Source organism: Castor canadensis, chromosome 2 (assembly GCF_047511655.1).
Source record: "Castor canadensis chromosome 2, mCasCan1.hap1v2, whole genome shotgun sequence".
Classification (NCBI taxonomy): Eukaryota; Metazoa; Chordata; class Mammalia; order Rodentia; family Castoridae; genus Castor; species Castor canadensis.
This window is the reverse complement of record NC_133387.1, coordinates 27986757-28000010: the sequence shown is the minus strand read 5'-3', so window position 1 is coordinate 28000010 and position 13254 is coordinate 27986757.

Below are 13254 nucleotides of genomic sequence, written 5' to 3'. Positions count from 1 at the left end.
CTTCCCAATTTTCATTTCCTAAGTAGCTGAGATTACACCCAGCCTGGAGAATATTTCATGAGGAATATTATCAGAATTAAACAAAATAGATTATTATATAAACTATAATAAATCCATATTATGAGTTGAAAAATTAATTTGACTGATGTGGCATAATATGTACCAAAATAAGAATATTCGAAATTTAATGTTAATAAGTTCAGTTAATAATTTTGAGTGTGTAAGTTTTATTGAATTAGTTATCATATGCTTATATAGTTTTTAAATTGCAAGTTCTAATATGAAAATGGAAGTGCTTCATAGAAATTTGAGTGTTCAGTGTAATTTATTTTAATTCCTGTAATGTGCTTAGCATTTCATACTGCCCTAAGCTAGAGGTGTCATTTTTTTTTTTTATGCGAGCAGCCCTAGGCTTTTCTTAAGCAAACCTTGTATGCTGGAGTTCTCTGCAGCAGGTAAGGATGGCTGCTGCATAAGCATATTGTTGTTTTTAATTAAATTTTTATTTTATTAACTTAGTGTATTTTACATTAACAAATAATAATTGTACAAATTTATGGGATATGATGTGATTTGATGTATACACATTGTGGAATATCAAATCAAGCTGGTGAATATATCCCTCACATCAAATTCTTGACATATCTTTATGGTGAGAGTACCTAAAATTCATTTTTTTCTTCCTGCAGCAGTGCCGGGGATTGAACCCAGGGCCTGGCACTTGCTAGGCAAGGTCTACCACTTGAACTATGCCCCTGGTCCTTTTGTTATGAGGGTTTTTTTAAAGATAGCATGTTACTAACTTTTTCTGGGCTGACCTCAACCTCTCAATCTTCCTGTCTCTACCTCTGGAGTTACTTGATTACAAATGTGCCCTAATAATTCCAGCTTATTTTTATAAACTATAATTGTTAAAACATTACACATATATATATATATATATATATGTATATGTATATATATGGCATTTTTCCATTTAAGAGGTTCTATATAATGTTTCTTATATTTTTTCCTCCTTTTATTTTATTGTTTTTACATTTACTTACATGTGTATACAGTATTGTTTGTGCCACCTCCCCCCAATCCCCTGTTTCTTATATTTTAAAAAGCACAGACTTATGAAAATATGGAGTTAGAATAAAAAAACATAATATTTCTGAACTATTTTATACTAAGTAATTGTCTAACTTGATGCCCATCACTCCTAATATCATTTTGTGTTTTCTACAAAAGAGGAAGCTCTCTTTCATTATCGCAATGGAAACCATTTGATAAGAATATTTTCATTGACACACACTGCCATCATTTCATCTTCAGTCCCCTTGCCAGATCACTAATTGCTCTATTAATGTCCTTTATAGGGAAATCATTTCAGAGCCACATGTCTCTTTAATCTCCTTCATTCTAAAACAGACTTTTAGCTTTTCCTTGTGTTAAAGTTCTAGCAGCATAAGTCCACTTAGTATTGATAAATATAGAATTTAGCATTGGTAATCCTTATAATCTGAGCAATTCTAATAAAAGTGTAAAGGTATGGAATTATGATCTGGATTTGCATTCCTGTGATGACAAATGATGTGATAAACTTTCATGTGTCTGTGTGACATCCTTGCCACAGTTTATGATCCAAATATTCATGCTTTCTTCATTGGTTGTTAATCTTCTTATAATTGATTCATAAGATTTCACCATATATTCTGAATAAATTTTTGTTATGTATATGTATTTAAATATTTTTCATATTTGATGGATTACATTTTCATTTTATTACTGGTGTCTTTTAAAGATAAAAGTGCTTTATTCTAATAGATTCCAACTTATCAATTTTTCAATCATGATTTCTGTTATGTCTTACCTAAGAATTCTTTTCCTATCTGAGACTAGGCATTCTCTTCTGAAGGTTTTATAATTTTATCTTTAAAATACAAGATTATAATCCATTTTGTGAATGTTTATTTTATTCTCAAATGGATAACCAAATGGTTTTGGAATATTTTTTGGTAAAACCTTTCTTTTTCCTTTTGAATTGCCTTGACACTTCTTGAAAATTAATGGGAGATGTAAAGGTAGGGCTGTTTCTGGTGTCTATTCTATTCCACTAATCCTTGTGTTTATTCTTTCACCAATACCATACTGTCCTGATGACTACAGATTTATTCTATTCCTTGAAATTGCATAGTGTAGGCAGTCACCTGTTTGTTTCTTTTAAAAAGACTTTTGACTCTGTTAAGTCACTCATTGTATTTACATAAAGTTTTAGATTTGGTTAATTAACTTCTTAAAAAAGTAACTGTGGTAATCTCTAAAGTTATTGCTTTGAATCCATGTCAATATGCAATAATATTGATTATTAAGACTACTGGTTTCCCCAACAATGAACAAAATATTCCACTTTAGTGTTTTGTAACTTGCATCAAAAGTGTTCTGTGGTTTTCAGTGTAGTGATATTGCATGGGTTTTGCTAATTTATTTCTTAATATTTCTTTTGTTCTATTGTGAATGAAACTTTAATTTTTTATGTTTTACTTTTCCTATTCTATTTCAATAAACTTTAACTACCTTTTTTAATTTTAACAAATAGAACATGGATATAGTAGCTGTTTTATAATCCATATTGTATCTGTGTTAGCTTCCATTTTTATTTTATTAAAATCATGGGTCATATCACCTGTTTCTTTACATGCCTTAATTTTAAACTAGATGTCAGACATACAGATTTTCCTCCTGGGTGCTGGATATTCCTACATGCTCCATATATTCTTGAATTTATTTGTTACTGCTGTTAAGTTACTTGGAAATAGCTTAATACTTTCTTGTCTAGCTATTAAGCTTTCAGATAGGGCCAGTACATTACTTTGGCTGCAACTTGTTTGCCCTCACATCTGAGACAAGGGCTTTCTGAGTGCTGTAGTCAGTGTCCCATGAAATATGAGGTCTTCTATCTGGCTGTTGGGAAAAGACATTATTCTTAGTAATTGGTGAGCTGGGAATTATTTTCCCCTTTAATCCTTTCAGGTCACTGCTATTATTCCATTATCTGAAAATGTGTTTACTTCAGCTTCATTCTTGAATAACATTTTCATCGAATTCTGAGTTGATACATTTTTTTCTTTTTTTTTAAGTACATGCAGACATGGTTTCACTACCCATATGCTTATATGAAGTGATTATTTCTTTATTACTTATATTTATGCTATTTATAATTTTTCCTATAAATGATTTTTCTTTTCTTTGGTTTTCAAGATGATGTACTGAGTCCTGGCTTTCATCAGAACTCTTGTCTTTGAGTTAATTTTAAAATTGGTTTGGACATTGAACCCCACTCTCTGTTAACTGGCTATGGAAAAAGGGCTTAAGGTTACATTGTTCACCAAAGCCAGTGATTTAATCTAGCATGCTCCTTACGGCATCCTCCAGTAAAAAAACACAAAGGATTGTCTTTAGGCAGCTTCTAGATAACTGAACATAGCTATTCCTGGATGTGACACCTTAGGGGGAGCATGACAGATTTGCACCCTTTCTTTTGCACCTCCTTCTGCACAACTCTTCATTTTCTGTGTCATCTGTATCTCTGGAATATCCTTTATAATAAATGGGTAAATGTGTTCACTGTATTTTCCTGAGTTTTGCTAAGCATGCTAGCAAATTAATTAAACCTGAAGAGGACCTTATGGGAATACTAATTTATATCATGTCAATTTTGCAGGACTGACCCTTCAACTCACCCTTCAGCCCTTCAACCTTCAACCTGATGCTACTTCTAAGCAAATAGTCTCAGAATTTAGCTGCACTGGAAGTCACTCAGCTGGTATCTGATGAAGAATGTCCTGAAGAATTGCTTGTTGTTGTGTGGTATCAGATGGGCTGTGTTGACTGTGAGAGTAAAGTAGGAGAAAACTTAGACATATTTACAGATATTTTAAAAATAAAACAAAATCCAATACTCTTTCATGATAAAAATGGGAATCTAAGGAACTTCCTCAATTTGATGAAGTACATTTTTTAAAAGTCCCAGAGTTACAATATCAAACATAGTGCTGAAAAATTGAGTGCTTTTACTCTAAGATCAGAAAAAATAAAAATGTGTGCACTCCTGTCACTCATATTCATCATTGTTCTGGAGGTTGTAGCCAAGGCAATTAGGCAAGAAAAGTAAATAAAAGACAAATAGATTGGAAAGGAAGAAGTAAAACTATTCCTATTCACACTGATATAATTTGAATACGGAAATACTGAGGAATAACCAGGAAAAAAGGTAATACAAGACTTTTACACTATAAATTATAAAACATTGTTGAATATGAGAAAGATTAATGAAAAACTTAATGAAAAAGCATCACACTTTGATTTGAAGACTTAATACCATGAAGATGGCTATTCTCTCCAGTTTGTTTGCTAGATTCAACAAATATCTATTAACAGGTTTTTTGCAATAATTAATAATATGATAATGAAATTCTTATCCAAGAATCAAAGAATTGCCTTAGCAGGAGAAAAATAAATTTGGAGAATCCTAATGGGTATGCTATTTATTTGGGAGGTAATGAAAATGTTTTAGAATTAGGTAATGGTTATAACTACACAAAGGTGAAAATAGATTGTCATGCTGCCTATTATGAAAAGAGTAAATTTAATAAGTGCTTTTATATATCAGTAAAGATGTTATTAAAGAAAATGATACAATTTGAGATAATATGAGTTGGTAGAATTTGTTTTATATTACTCAGCAGAATTTTTTGGTAATTCATCTAAGGTGTTTCCACTTTTAAGAGTATATCCCTTTTCACTTCAAGTAATACTCCATGGTATGGAAGTGCTAGTATTTTTAACTGTTCACCCATTCAAATGGGCATGTAGCCTGTTTCCAGATTGGCCTATTACCAATGAGCTGTTAGAACACGTTCACTTGGCATAAAAATGCAGAATTTAGTTATAGGAGTTTTGGTAACTGCATGTTTAAATTGCTTAAGAAGTTGCCTCTCTCTAACAGAGGCTGAGTCACTTTATTTTATTAACATTATATAAGTGATTAATTTTCTTCACATCATTGATGTCATTGTTTTAAAATTCATTCTGACAGATATGTATTGATGTACCATTGTTGTTTTAATTTGCATTTTCTAGTGGGAAATAATGAGTTTATTTGCCACTGTATACAATTTTTTGTGAAATGACTCATCGTGGTTTTTGTGCATTTTCTAATTGGATCTTTTAACTATTGAGTTTTCAGTGTTCTTTACAAATTCTATACGCCAGTCTTTTGTGAAATATGTTGTTTAGCATTATTTTCTTCCAACTGATTGTTTACATGTTTTTCTCCTTTTGTCAAAGTTTTTTATAGAGAAAAAATTTACATGAGGTTCAATTTGAAATATTTTCATTTTAGATTATCTTTTTGTGTTAACACCAAGTATTGTCTTCTAAGCTTTTTTTCCTAAATATTTTATAATGTGTGGCTTAGGTTGAAAGTTAGTCAGTTAGTTAGGCTCAGTTTGCTTTTTTAAAGCCATTGAATTACTTTGGCAAGAAACAATATGTCCTATTTGCATGGATATATTTTTAAGTTAGCTGTTTTTGGATCTGTGTATATATCCTTCTGCACATTCCACAATTCTTGATTACTGTGTGTATATAATAAATCTTAAATTAAGTAAGATGATAGCTGTAGCACTGTTCTTTTTCAAATTTATCTCATGTAGTCCAGTTTCTGTAGCTTTTAATATTACAAACTTAAGAATGATCTTTCCTATGTAAAAGAATCTTCCCATCATTTGGTATGAATTTTTTTCAACCCATTTATCAATTTTAACAGAAGTGTTATCTTTACTATGTTTCTCTTTGTCTTCTTATTCAGTGTTTTTCATTTTTTCATTTTCAATCAGGATGTTGAGATGGAAATTTATATTATAGACTTGAGAACTTTATTCTTTTCTCATGTCAATCCTTAGTGCTGCAACAACTTCTTTGATAAGCTGAATTTTCATTTTCAGTTTATGCAATGTATATCTTTAATTCCCTTATAACTTCCCTTTGACCCATTTTTTTGCTTGTTTTCTAAATGTTTGGAGGTGTTCCTATCAAATTTCTGTCATTAATTTCTAGTTTGTTTCCATTGCAGTTGCAAAACACACTTTGTATGATTTCAATTTTTTATAATAGTTTGTTTAGATTATCAAGTAAGAAATGAGGTGTATGTTACCATGGCTGGGCATGGTGGCTCATGCCTGTAATGTAGCACTCAGGAAACTGAGATAGGAGGATCACAAGTTCAAGGTCAACCTGGAACAAACAAAAGAAAGAAGAAATAAAATCTATCTTGGTATATGTCCAATTGTCATCAAAAAAGAATGTGTTTGGCTTGTTGAGAAAAGTGGTCTAAATATGTTGATGAGATGCTGGTATTTGATGATATTGAGTTCTCTATATTTTGTGAACTTTTTAAGTTTCTGTCAATTGTTGAGAGGAGGGGACCTTGAAGTTACTAAATATACTTGTCCTTAAATTTTCCCTTCAGGTCTATGAACTTTTGATTACATATTTGACATATATTCATATATTGGTTACCTATTTGCTTTAAGGTTTGGTGCATTCACATTTGGGATAACTAAGTCTCCTTTTATCTTCACATACATTTTTTGCTGTAAAGTCTAATTTATCTTCTATCAATGGATGTATATGTCAAAAGTTATTTTCTTTGATTTAGGAAGAAAATCTAATTGTGATACACTGTAAGTACATAAGTAAATGTCACATTGAAAGATCCTTCTATACTAATATATGCTAATAAAAATCTAAAAAGAGCAATTTTCTTTCAGCATCTTAAAAATATTGTGCCACTTCCTTCTGACCTCCATAGTTTCTGATTGGAAATCTGTTGTTATTTAAATTGTTTTATTGTTTATAGGTAAGGTGTTATTTTTCTCTCAATGCTCCAAAATGCTTTTTGTATTTTTTAGAAGTGTGTATATGATGTGTCTTATTGCATGTTTCATTAATAGACTTATACTATCTGTGTTTCACTCAGCTTTTTGAATTGGAAGACTCATAGCATTTGCCAAAGTCAGAACATTTTCAAACCATTATTTCATGAAGCACATTTTCACTACTGCTCTTTCTTCTAACAGTCTGATGACATTAATATTAGACATTTATTATTATCCCATGGGTCTCTGAAATCTTGTTCATATTTTTTCAGTCTATTTCCTCCCTCATGGTGATATTACATACTGTCTAATGTTCTAATTTCAATTTCATATAGTCTTTGTGTGTGTGTATGTGTGTGTGTGTGTGTGTCTTTGCTTGGATCAGAACCAGGCCCATCAATGTACTAGGCAAATGCTCTACCATTGAACTATAGTCCCAGCCCCAATTTTACATACTTCCTTTGCTCTCCTGTATTCTGTTGAGCTTATTTACTGATTTTTTTCATTCTAGTTACTGAATTTTTCTATGATGACACATTAATTTTATGCTCTATATTTTCACTATTTTACTAATATTTCTATTTTTCTAAAATTTTCTATTTTTCTTTATTTTAATAATACCTATAATTATTTATTGAAGCATTCTTAGGATGGTTGCTTCAAAATGCATGAAAATTCGAGCATCACAGAGGAAATTGGAAATGCTGCTTTACTTCTTACCCAGCATCACTGACACCATATAGGTGACAGCTTCATTGCTGCAGTATTTGGTAAATTTCCTGATTCTTTTCTAGGCTTCTTCTGATTTCACCCCAGCAGTGTTTTGTCTTGCATTCAAGCTTTACTTTATCATTTATCTAGGTCTGACCAAATAAAATAACATAGACTGAGCAATGTAATCAACAGACATTTATTTTCTCACAGTTGTAGTGGCTGAAAGTCACTAGGAGCCAGCAGGTATGGGTTCTCCTTGACTTGGAGGTGGCTGCTTTCTCACTGTGTCCTCACATGGCCTTTCCTTTACAAATGTGTCCTTGTTGTTTCTTCTTCTTCTTGTGAAGAAATCAATCATATTGGAGTAGCGCCACACTTTTGTGACCTCACTTAACTTTAAATACCTCTTAAAGACCTTGCCTTTAATATAGCCCCATTAGGGGGTAGGGTTTCAGTCTATAAATTTGAGGGACCAAAATTCAGTCCATAACAGACACCATGTTGCTGTGTAGTGGAGGAGAGGTCTAGACTTCCTATGTGCTCTCTAGTGGCATGCTGTGATAAGCTTCTTGTTCATGATAATCCATTAGGCCCAAGGCAGGTCAAAGTCCCTGCTCCTCACTTAGCCTTCTTTAACATCACCGTAGAACTGTTTGAAAGCATCTCCATATATTCAGGCAAGGGCGAAAGTTTAGCCCCCCTGCCACACACGATTTGTGAAAATGAGTGAGTGTACAGACACTGGTTTTTTTTGTTTGTATTTTTTTGTTTTGTTTTTTTCTGTAGTGTTTAGCTAGAGTTCAGCAACTACTATGTAAGGCTTCTGTTTCTTTGTAGGCTTCTCTTTTCTTGGTTCTCTTTCCTTGTTTTGTCTTGCATTCAGTGAATTTTCTAGACTGCCTGTGTCTATTACAACAATTCTGGGATACAGGTGGTGAAAAAAAACCCAGAAAATTCAACATTGTGTCACTTCTTATTTTCTGATGTTCTTAGTTGGTCTGTCTTCTTTCTACCTATCAAATTTTGTTTTTGTTTTTATGATCTCAGGGGTTTTAATTATTAAAATAAATTAAATATTAAATAAGGAACTAAGTTTCCTCCAATCATCTATATTTTAAGTCTTTCTATTCAAGTATTAGAGTATTGTATAACAATATCACATTCAGATTCAGAGTAAGTTTGTTTATCTCACAATTCTTAATTTGTTCTTATAGATTTCAAATTTTTGTGTTAAAACATCATCTTATCTTTAGTTTTGAAAGATTGTTTCTTGCATCATTATATAATATACAACAGTATTCCCTCTGCTAGTATTTCACCTGAATTTCTAGTTTTTCTGATAATATTTGTTACAAATGTCTTTTGGTTACTATGTAGTGCATATTTAATTATTCTTTTATGCTTGACTTTTTGAGTCATCTAATTTAGTCTGTCACTTATATTTTTTCATTTTATCTGAATTGGAACATTTTTAAATTAATGTACTCCATTTAGGAATTGTTTTTATAGTTAAACTGATTTGGAACATATTTGTTGAGTTTTCTGTTTGTCATAAATTGTTTTTATAATGTCTCATTTCTGACCTTGCATTAATGTGACAATGTAGTTTTTGATAGATTACTTTTCTTTTTTTAATGGTGAACTTCAAACTCCAGCACTATGTATTATTCATAAAATGGTTGACATTATTAACTATACCTATCATCCTTACAAAGAAGATAATGACCTTGGCAAATTTATACTACTCACTGAAATAATATTAAAGAATATACCCCATATTCCATGTCATTACCTATTGTTTTCTTTCTAGCTATTGTGAAGCATGAAATAAAATCACAGTATCTATTTTTACAGAAAATGTTGTTTTATATACATAAATACGTTTTACTAATTTCTTTTTTCAGACTCCTTATGACAACCCAAGCACGCTTTTAATCCAATGCCTAGCTCAGGTACTCTGTCACACAGGGGGCTAAACAGTGCTTATTCTACCTGAACAATGACTATCTGTATTGGTTTAGTCCTAATACAGAGGAAGTCTGACAGTCATATAAAACACACCGAAATTCTGTCTCTTTTCCAAATATGGATTTTGATCTCTTATGAGTTTTGGTCTGTTCATTTGCATCTCTTGTTTTTGAGTTGACTTTGTGTTATCATGATTCCAATATTTTTTTCTACTATTGCTCTGCCACCATTTTCCTTTTATCCAATGCTTCTTCAACTACTTGTTAAAATTCAGTAGACCTGAATGGCACCTAGTATTCTAACAAGTTCCCAAGTGACAAATATACCCCTGGCCCATGGTATACACCTGAAATAGTAATGCTTTAAATATCCACGCTGTTTTCTAAGTGATGAGATGAGCAATTACAATATTCTGCTTCCTTTGCCTAAGTTTAACTGAGAACTCCTAAATTCCTCATTCTCTGAGACTAGTCAAGTTTTTCAGCATCTTTAGGAAAGCGAATGGGTTGCTGTTCACCTTAAAATTAATTTTGATGCAATTGATGGCAAATAAATTTCTATCTCTATTCTTTGAAGTTCAAACCAAGTCAACTTCAGTGCATCACAAAATGTGTCATTTTTACCATTTATTACCAATCTATGTAATTTATCTTGATAATCAATTGGACATTGAAGTTTGATTGTAAAAGGTTGGCCTAGTTTATGACCAGGACATGCCTTCTAACAAAATATTCTGTAGTGGTAAGTGGTCTACTTCCCAAAATATTAACACAAATAAAGTTTTATTTGATAAAGATAGTATGTTTCTGTCAATGAAATTCTATATATTTGCAATAAAAATTATATATAAAATAACTAGTCCTAAGATTCATGGGATTCTGAGTAATATAATTTCTAACATTTTAAATAATGAATGTCTCTCATTCAAATGAGAGCATTAAAATTACTTTACATTAAAACCATTATCCTTGTGCTCCTCTAAATGTCAAAGATGATGATTATCTGTTTCAGACATTAGTGCATATTGTGCCCATTACCCAATATCTTTTTGTTTGTGTTATTTTTGTTGTAGATTATTAAACATGATGTTCTTATTAAAGCAAATATATTTTAATTGCCAGAAGTTATGCCAAACAGATTGGAAATGGTGGAAAGTTCTGACTGCTTACATTTCATGCACATTGCTCCGAATTTTCTTGTAAATGGTAAGTTTACATTATAAGTTTATTGTAGAAAATAAAATAGATTTAATTTCCAAGACAATTTTTAGTACACTCCATTTTTCTAAAAGGAAAAATCTGATTTTCCTGGAGGAGTAATGTTTTACATAACAAAATGACCTTGAAGAATTATACCAATGCAATTTATAAACACAAATAAGTCTCCCTAGCATTAGTCATACAGTGACATTGAAAATACTTTGGCTTATATAAACAAATTCAGTACATTCATTAAAGTAAAATTCCATTCCTTTTATTCACAGTTCCATATGTCCTGACTCCACTCCCAAGTCAGTGAAGCAGCACAAGAATTTTGCCCAAATGAACATTTGCTTTTTCTGAATACTTTCTTGCACTATGGCATAGAACAGCAGTCCAAGTATGGCTGTCTTCTTTGGCTATAATCCTGTCTCTTAGGAGTATTGACTCCTGCTTTTATGTCAAAATTATTATTTTCCTTTGGACTTCTAAAGTAATATAGTGTTATAAATTGTTAGTATAAAATAACTGTGGAGAGTGTAATAATTAAATAAACTGCTTGAGACTTGGAGAGATAATTTCATGACAACATTGAAAATGGACTGTGTTCTGTTCAGAATTTATATTTATCAGCTAGCATGTTTTACAATAAAAAGTCAAAAATACCATGTGGAACCTTTTTAAATAATTAAGATTATTTACATGTAAGCATAATATACTTCATTCATTCAGAAATAATGCATTTGAATTTTAGTTTTTTCATATGAAGAATTACATTGATAGGTTGGAGATAAGGAGGAAAAGGAAGAAAAGAGAATGAAAAAGTAATGTGTAAATAACTGAGTTTATTTAAATATTTACTAGGGTCTATTTACAATTTTCTATTGTGTATTTTGACACATTATGTGGTAATATATAATTGGTGGTCGAATACTTTTGTTAGAGCTAATTTTGAGTTTATTGTATGTAGACCAAAATCAACACTTTTATTACTATCTTGGAAGCTTATTTCTTTGAAACTCATGCATCTATTTCACAAACATAGTAAAGTCGATTTACACTAAACTGATTTCCCTAAGCCAGATATAAATAGAAACTTTAGAAAAGACTTAAAAATTTAGAAAGCATGAACTCCAAATCAGCAAAACTTGTATTCCATACCCACTTGAATTTCCTCTTAAAACTTTTGATATTTCAAGATATGTGCTATCACAGTATTCTGTTTATCATTTGCAGGATTACACCAATAGATAATCTCTTCAGTTTACATTAAATAGGCCAACTGAAATTACAGTTACAAAACTTTTGAACTATAGGACACTTAAAAATGCCTGCAGTTTTGTCCTTCTATAATATTTTTGAAAACTTACTTGTTTAAAGAGATGGATAAAAATCCATTGGTACACTTGGAACTGCTTGTTAGGCCTAATATAATAAAAAGACAAGTGAAAGAGGTCAAGATAGTGAAAGACCACAAAAGCCCAAATCCTGTAAAACTCTGTGTGATACTCCTGAAATAAAATGAGTGTGGGAAAACTGCTCAGGCACCCTGAGGAAAAGATCATACAGGATCCAAATAAAGGTAACCTATTTGCTATAGGACACTGGTGTGAAATTGTTTCACACCAGTATTTCTTAGGAAGAATCATGACTAAGATTGAAAACAATCCTACATGTTGAACTACAAAAAATTAAAGTTGAATCAGAAAGCATCAGAGTAGGCGGCTCCACAAACTCATTTCTCTTGTTTGAAGGTGTAGTTTTGGGCAATTTCTGTGAGAACTCTTGAATAAGAAAGTTCTAAAGTGTGTTTTTGGGTATAATATATCAAACAATACTTACAACAAAAGACTTGTCATAGAAGTTACTCAGGACTAAGTACTTCATGAGGAATGTTTTCTCTCAGGTGTAAGAAATAAAAATCAGTAATGTAATAATCAAACCCTCAAATTCAAGTCTGCCTTATTCACATTTATTTATAGCCATTTGAAACAAATTGTGTTTGGTGAAAATAATTGCAAGAAGTGAAAAGAAAAAAGAGAAGAAGGCATTAGGAGGAGAAAAGTACAATTAAAGCCACCAGAAGAAGGAAGTAACTTCACCTCAAACAAGTGACCTCAGCAAAAGGAGATTTAAGATGGTTCTCTGATAATATCAACTTTTATAAACTATTGATAGGGTTATCTACCTCAATAAGTATGTTAATGTTCTTTCCAGGAAAATAAAAATAATCACTTTAATATCTTTTTTCATTCTTGAGCCATGCTAACTAATATGGCAGCCACTAGCCAAAATGGTAGCCACTAGCCATGTGGCTTTTGAGCAGTTTAAATGCAGCTGGTTTGAATTGAGATTTACTGTAAGTATAAAATATGTATTCCACTTGAAAGATTTAGCATTAAAAGGAAAAAATATCTTATTAACCTTTTTTACTGAATGCATTGTGAAAT